General features: G+C 38.4%; 1 long non-coding RNA gene across 1 annotated transcript; it reads left to right on the forward strand.

The window, feature by feature from the left end:
• Positions 1-1,337: 1,337 nt before the first annotated feature.
• On the forward strand, positions 1,338-5,390 carry LOC127492858 (uncharacterized). Its single transcript, XR_007922682.2, has 2 exons — positions 1,338-1,594; positions 4,557-5,390. It is a non-coding gene; the product is annotated as an uncharacterized lncRNA (long non-coding RNA).
• The last annotated feature ends 2,768 nt before the right edge of the window (positions 5,391-8,158 follow it).

Below are 8,158 nucleotides of genomic sequence, written 5' to 3' on the forward strand. Positions count from 1 at the left end.
GAATTTTACAAATAAAGTAGGAGGAATTGACTTATTAGGTAAAATGAATCAGGAAAAAATATGTATTCAACTCACTTCTTTAACATAAAAATACTTGTTTTTCATGTTTTTCCAAAAAGTGGATGTGGTTAGCTCCATACCCTAACTTTATTATGTCCTTTGTGGTTGTACTATTTAAATCAATCTATTTGTTTTCAAATATAATAGGTAAAGTATAATTAGTATGTACAGAAATATTTACTGTCTGCTATAAATATAATTAATTACACCTAGTAGACAGAATTGTTTTGCATGCTATAAATCACTTTTGATTTCAACAACTGGTACTACATAAACCTTAGTAAACTAAATGCTATTTGACTTATCACTGCAAAATAATTGAATAAAGAGAAGAGCTAGGTAAATGGTGTGGAAAAAATACCTAACATCACTCTTATCAAAATGAAAGTTGTTTTGAAAAAAAAACACAATTTCAGCTTTTCTAGCTAATGCAATCATTTTCTTACCTTTATTTCAACAAAACACTTTCCCCCTACAATCCACACATATGCATAATTTAAAACACAAATGCTCTCGTGTTACCTCAATTCCACTAGATGAAAGTATTCTTTTAATTATGTAACTTCAATTTTTGGACATAGAAGAGTTCTATGTCATTAGTTGGTCATTAACCAACCTCAAAGCATGTCTGCATGCATTACTATACAATACACAAATTTAGGAAGTACCTGGGGGGTTAGTTACCAGTAGGCAAAAATGGGTCTTGTTGATACTAATAACAAGTCTAACAGTGAGCATTACAAGCATATAATATTGTGTTTTGGATCTTTGAACATCAGATCCATGGTGTTGTTTTTTATAACTTCTTTCACTAAATAATGCATCCTGAATATACTTAAATATAGATTGGAAAGCTTTTAGATCTGAGGCAACGAGTGAATCTTTCATTTGTTTGTGTGGGATACAGCTAAGGTACTACTAAGGAATTTTAAGTTTTGAGTTTCTTTTTTCAATTTGTTCGGCATTTGTGGGATATACAATTTTTTTTTCTATTTGTATTCTCATCACATCCCATACAAAGTAGTGAACTAGACCCTCTAAGATGTTAATAAATTCAAGAGGAATGGTTATTAATGAATGAAATCACTTAGCACACTTACATATTATGGGATGGTTATAAAGAAATCGGGGAGATCTCATTGTTTGGAATATATTCCAGTGGGTTCTTTCCCTCCTCAGACAATCTTGCCTGAAGGCTTGGTCTGATTTGCAGGTGATCACAGGATTTTCCCACTTCTATTACTGACCCACATTACTTGGTGCATTATGAGGATGAAGGGCAGCTTGATGGGGGTCTGCTAATAACAACCTAAAGCTCCCACATGAGCTGTTAGAGACTCGCACCTTAAGTTCACGTGAGGCATTTTCGCAGAATTATAACTTAATAGAGCTATCAAAAACCTAGATTCCTAGATAAGTATTGGAAAACCCAGATCTTTTCTAATACTAATGTTCCCATATCTGTTATTAGCAGATTCTGGATTCAGCCAAAGGAATAAGATGAGATAAAAGCTCCCAGACACCTTGAATCCAGGTGGGTCCTCACAATATTAAGAATTATCCTAAGCGGAACATCCCCTGTGACTCACTTTTGTGGGGGAAATAATCTGCATGACTCTTGTAGGTACTCTCAACCCACTTCCCAGTTATTCTCATGTGTCTGTTTTCTAGTGTGGTTCTAATCCCCAGTTACTTAACGTTTACATCTGTTAATAGAAAACTTCCCATTTTCTAAATTTTTAGTAATGAAGCAATCATTAGACAGTAGTCTGGGCTACTGTATCAGGAAATTCTAGAGATTAGGTATGGGTTGCTTCCATTGAACAGCAGACAATACTTTATCGGTTGTGTACCTGTGTAACTTGCCTGAAGAAATCTATTTCACACAATGTTTAAGCATTTCTTATATGTAGTCACTGAATTACAGGTTTTGAATGCATTGCTTCATTGAATCCCATAACAACACGGTGAGGCAGTGAATAACCATTACCTTGCAGATCGGGAAGTTGATGCCCTAAATTTGGTCCATAGATTAAATGAAGTAGGGTATTGATGAAATCAGAATCCATTAGGGGACAAGCAGTTCCCCAGGTATTTTGAGCCATACTAGTTTAAGAAACACTGATATGATGAATATTACATATAATAGCTTATTCTATATTTGTGCCTCCCTTCATAATAATTCAAATCTGTAATTATAGTGACTTCTTAGTCATCATTCAAAACCTGAGGAAGGGATAGGCAATTGGCTTAGGGCTTAAGCTACAAGTTAAGATGCCCATGTCTTATATCAAAGTGCCTTGATTTAATACCCAGTTCTGCTCCTGACTCCAGCTTCCCACTAATGCAGCCCCTCAGATGGCCCAAGATGTTGCATTCCTACCACCCAAGTGGGAGACTTGGATTGAGTTGCCAGCTCCCAGCTTCAACCTGGCCCAACCAAAGCCTGTTGTGGGTTCTCTGTCTCTCTGCCTCTCAAAAACAAATGAGCTGGCCGGTGCCGTGGCTCAATAGGCTAATCCTCCACCTTGCGGCGCTGGCACACCGGGTTCTAGTCCCGGTCGGGGCGCTGGATTCTGTCCTGGTTGCCCCTCTTCCAGGCCAGCTCTCTGCTATGGCCAGGGAGTGCAGTGGAGGATGGCCCAGGTGCTTGGGCCCTGCACCCCATGGGAGACCAGGAAAAGCACCTGGATCCTGGCTCCTGCCAACGGATCAGCGCGGTGCGCCGGCTGCAGCGGCGGCCATTGGAGGGTGAACCAACGGCAAAGGAAGACCTTTCTCTCTCTGTCTCTCTTTCTGTCCACTCTGCCTGTCAAAAATAAAAAAAAAAATTAAAAAAAAAATAAATAAAAAAAAACAAATGAGCTGAATAAATAGTATTCATATTTTGATCTCTCAAAGGCAATTCATTATTCTATATTAATATTTTTATTTTTTTATTTAATAAATGTAAATTTACAAAGTACAACTTTTGCATTGTTGTGACTTTTTCCCCCATAACCTCCCTCCCACCTGCAGCCATCCCATCTCCCACTCCCTCTCCCATCCCACTCTTCATCAAGATTCATTTTCAATTATCTTTATATACAGATGATCAACCTAGTATATACTAAGCAAAAATTTCAACAGACTGCACCCACACAACCGCACAAGATATAGAGTACTGTTTGACTAGTAGTTTTGCCATTAATTCTCATAGTACAACACATTAAGGACAGAGATCCTACATGGGGAGCAAGTGCACAGTGACTCCCGTTGAGAGTCTCGCAGGCATGGAAAGCCAAGACACTGTGGCGAAAACGACCTGAATGAAAGATCTGGGTGAATGAGATCCCAGCAGAAAGAACGGAACATCAAAGAAGGAGGCACCTTTCTCTGAAGGGAGGAAGGAACCTGCACTGTGATATGGCCTTGACTAAATAAGTTCAGAGTTGGTGAACTCAAGAGGCTTCCATAGCCTCGACAGCTCATGGCAAGAGCCTCGGGTGATTACTGACGTCATAAATAAGAGTGTCAATTGTTAAATATTTTTCTTGAGAAAATCAATGATATCAAGGCCCACCTTTCATTTCTAGTGCATTATATGAGGCTAAGAGACATAAATATATAAGAGCACTTCAAAATGTTCATGGAAAACTGTAATTAAAAGATAAGTTTAGAGGTTAGTATTTAACCTAGCAGTTAAGACACCATTTGAGATGACTGCATCCCACGTCAGAGTATACAGGTTTGATTCCCAACTCTTCCTCTAGCCTCCTGCTAATACAGACTTTAGGAGACATTAATAGTGGCTCAAGTAATTGGATTCCTGCCACCTGCATGGGAGACCTGGATCAAGTTCCTGGTTCCCAACTTTGGTTCAGCTCAGCCCTGGCTGTTGCAGATATTTGGGAGTGAACTAGTAGGTGTGAGTTCTGCCCCATCTTCCTCTCTCCTCCACCCCCAAATTAAAAATTTTTTTTTCCAAAAAGGTAAGTTTATTTTGGTACAAAAATTGTTGAAATCCATATATTTGGAGAGACTGCAGAAAGTTCATGGAAAATATGTCATCTGATTTTGTGTCAAAACAAATTAATCTTTTAATTCCATTTTTCATTTTTGTTCAATATTTATTTGAGAGGAAGAGAGAAGGAGAGAGAGAGAGTGCTCTCTCATCTGCTGGCTCAGTGTTGAAATACCAGCAACGGCTGAAGTTGGGCTGGACTGAAGACAGCCAGACAGGAACTCTCCCACATGGGAGGCAGGAACAAACTATTTCTCAAGGTCTACATTAGCAGGAAGCTGGAGCCAGGATTTGGACTCAGGTATTCTGTTGTGAGATGTAGGTGAATTAGCCACCAGGCTAAATGTTTGCCCCTCCACAGATGTTTTGAGGTACGCTATGTCTCTCTGAATACCTCACCAATGTGGAAAGCATCTAATTTACAAAAGTAGAATTATTTTTTAACCAAAAAGTGATAGTGCATCTAACTTTCATGGAACCTTCTATGTTTCAGGTACTATGCTAAATCCAGGAGTAAAATGTTGATGAGAACACTCCATGTGAGAAGCAAGTTGAATCTAGTGGACTCTCTGAATTGAAGATGTACTGCAGAGAATCTGGGAAAGTTAAGAAGGTTACACAGTGTGAATGAAATACCAGAGTGGAGAAAGCTTCACAGAACAACTACTCCAAAGATCTATCTCAGAGCTCTGCTGAGCATCCACTGGAGTGCTGGTCACTCCGGTGATCACGTGTGCAAGGAAAGAAACTATGAGGACCAAAGAAGAACCAACTGAGAGGATCAGAGGAAGCAGTATCAGGGCCATGATCGGTGCTCTTTCTCACCAGTCAAACTGGAAAACTTCATTATTTGTAAGATGCTGAGTAACGTTCTTGCCTAAGAAGAAAAAGTAAACAGAACTGAACTAATTGGGGTTCTGATCTTGCCCAATAAATCTTTTTTTTTTTCAAGTATCCATTTTTTTTTTTCCTGACAGGCAGAGTTAGACAGTGAGAGACAGAGAGAAAGGTCTTCCTTCTGTTGGTTCACCCCACCCCCCCAAATGGCTGCTACGGCCTGCGCACTGCGCCAATCCGAAGCCAGGAGCCAGGTGCTTCCTCCTGGTCTCCCATGGGGGTGCAGGGAGCCAGGTGCTTCCTCCTGGTCTCCCATGCGGGTGCAGGGCCCAAGCACTTGGGCCATCCTCCACTGCCTCCCTGGGCCATAGCAGAGAGCTGGACTGGAAGAGGAGCAACCAGGACAGAACCAGCACTCCAACCGGGACTAGAACCCGGGGTGCCAGCGCCACAGGCAGAGGATTAGCCTAGTGAGCCGTGGCACAGGCCCACCCAATACATCTTAAAAACAGAACCTAAAGGGACCAAACTGGTTCCCAGTAACTGCTTGCAATAGCAAGTATCAAGTGAACTTATAGGAATAAAAATTATCTAGCACTTAAAGAGGTAAAACTCACAATGTTTGGATATAATGAAAAATTTCCAGATATAAGAAGAGTAGGCCAATGTGATTCATGACAAAGAGAAAATGGATCAATTAAAACTGATCAAGAACTGGCACAGATGTTAGAATTATCAAACAAGGACATGCCATAGTTACTATAATTGTATTACATGTGTTTAATGTCTATAAGGAAAACTAAACTCATGAAGTATAAGCCTGGAACATATAAAACAGACACACCTAGTTGAATTTATAGAAATGAAACTGCAGGTATGTAATAGAAAGTACACCAGATGAAATAGCAACAGAGCTAATATTGCAGAAGGGTTAATTAATGAGCTTGAAGACAAACAATAGAAACTATCTGAACTGAAACAGAGACAATAGGATCACAGTCCATCAATGCCCTTCAGGAGAACAAAGCAGGCTTATAAACATAATTGGCGTCTTCAAAGAGAAGAGGGGAATGAGAAAAAAATATTGAAAGAAGCAGTAGCTGAAAGTTCCAAATATGGTAAAAACTTAAACTGATAAATATAAGATTGTCAATGAACCATAAGCACAACAAACAAGAAGAAAACTACACCAAGGCACATAACTAAACTACTCAAAGTCAGTAATAAAAAGCTAAAACGAAAGGATATGTTATAAACACAAGAATAGACGCAAAGATGACAAATATCTTTTCAGAAACAAGGCAAGTATGAAGATAATGTGGTAGCATCTTTAAAGTATTGATGCAATTAAAAGAAAACTGTCAGTCTAGGATTCTACACCGAGTGAAACCACATTTCAAATGGGAACATGAGTAAACATTATTTTCAGACCTATAAAAGCCAAAAAAATTTTATAATCAGCAGATGTGCACCACAAAAAATGTTAAAGGAATTTTCCATACAGAAAGGAAAGAGTTTCAAGATACAAGAAGCAAAAATCTTAAGATTGCAAGAAGAAATAGACAAATGCATAACTGTAGTTAAAAGTTTAAATAACCCTCTATCAATAATTGTAGGATAAGAAGACAGAAAATCAATAAGTCTTTAGAAGACTTGAAAAGCACTATCAACCAAGTTGACCTAATATTTATAAGGCACTCCACTTGACAAAGCAGAATATACAATCTTTCACAACAAACATAGGACATTTATCAAGATAGCTCATTTTCTGGGCCATAATAGAAGTATCAAGAAATCTAGTCAGGGTATTTTCTCTGACCACAGTAGAACTGCATTAGGGATCAATCAGTGAAATATATCTGCTAAATTTTCCAAATATTTGAAAGCTAAATAACATACTTTTTTAGAAAACCATGGTAAAAAGGAAAATTACCATTTCTAGCTGAATAAAAATGGAAAATTTGTTGGAGACAGCTAAAGAAGTTCTTGAAATAGGAGTTGATAAACTACAGCCCATGGAACAAATCTAGCCCACTTAACTGCTTTTGTGATTGAAGTTTTATCGGAACATAGTCAAACTAACTTTTGACTTATTGTCCATAGCTGCCTTATTCTACAATGACAAGGTTGAATAATTGCAGCTGAGATTGTAGGGTCTGCAATGCCTATAAGATTTACTGTTTGACCTTCACAGAAAAGGTGTGCTGACCCCAGACCTAGGAGAACTTACAGCATTAAATAGCTATAATAGACAAGGAGAAAAGTCACATATTAGTGATCTTGGTTTGAATCTTAAGACAGTAAGAGATGGGCCGGTGCAGTGGTGCAGCAGGTTAAAGCCCCAGCCCGCAGTGCTGGTAACCCATATGGGCACCGGTTCAAGTCCCAGCAGCTCCACTTCCAATCCAGCTCCCTGCTGGTGTGCTTGGGAAAGCAGCATAGGATGGCCCAAGCGCTTGGTCCTCTGCATCTATGTGGGAGACTGGGACTCCTGGGTGGGCGTAGGATGGCCCAAGTGCTTGGGCCCCTGTAACTATATGGGAGACCTGGCTTCAGATCAGCTCAGCTCAGGCTGTTGCAACAATTTGGGGAGTGAGCTAGCAGATGAAGGACCTCGCTCTCTGTCTCTACCTCTCTCTGTAACTCTGTCTTTTAAATAAATAAAATAAATCTTTTTTAAAAAAGAAAGTAAAAGAATAAATAAATAATGAAGTGATAGAAGAAACAAACTTTTTAAATATCGAAGAGGAAATTAGTAAAATAGGAAATACAAAAGAATCTACAAGGAAACTAAAATCTGATTCTGTGAACAGATTAACAAAATTAACAAATTTCTACCCAGACTTTCATGACAAAAAGTAAATCAGACACAAAATACCATGATTATATTTTACCAAGGTGATGTCACTGCAGATCTTATATATATGAAAAGGATGAAAAGAAATACTAGGAACTACTTAAATAATTTTTTGAAAGTCACAAACTACAAAATATACTAAAAATGGGTAAAATATATAACAAAGCATCTAGTAAAAGTATATAACTTATAATTAAACTTTAAACAAAGAAAACTATAAGCTCAAATGACTTTACTGGTGAATTCTACCAAATATCTAAGGAATTAGTACTAGCAACTGTATACAGAATCTTCCAGAAAATTGAAGAGGAAGAAATACTTCCTAACTCATTCTATGAGGCCATCATAGTGACATGATACTGTACCTCTCCAATAACTAATTTTTCTCATCACCACTTTGT

The sequence above is a fragment of the Oryctolagus cuniculus genome, chromosome 14, assembly GCF_964237555.1.
Source record: "Oryctolagus cuniculus chromosome 14, mOryCun1.1, whole genome shotgun sequence".
NCBI classification, from domain to species: Eukaryota; Metazoa; Chordata; class Mammalia; order Lagomorpha; family Leporidae; genus Oryctolagus; species Oryctolagus cuniculus.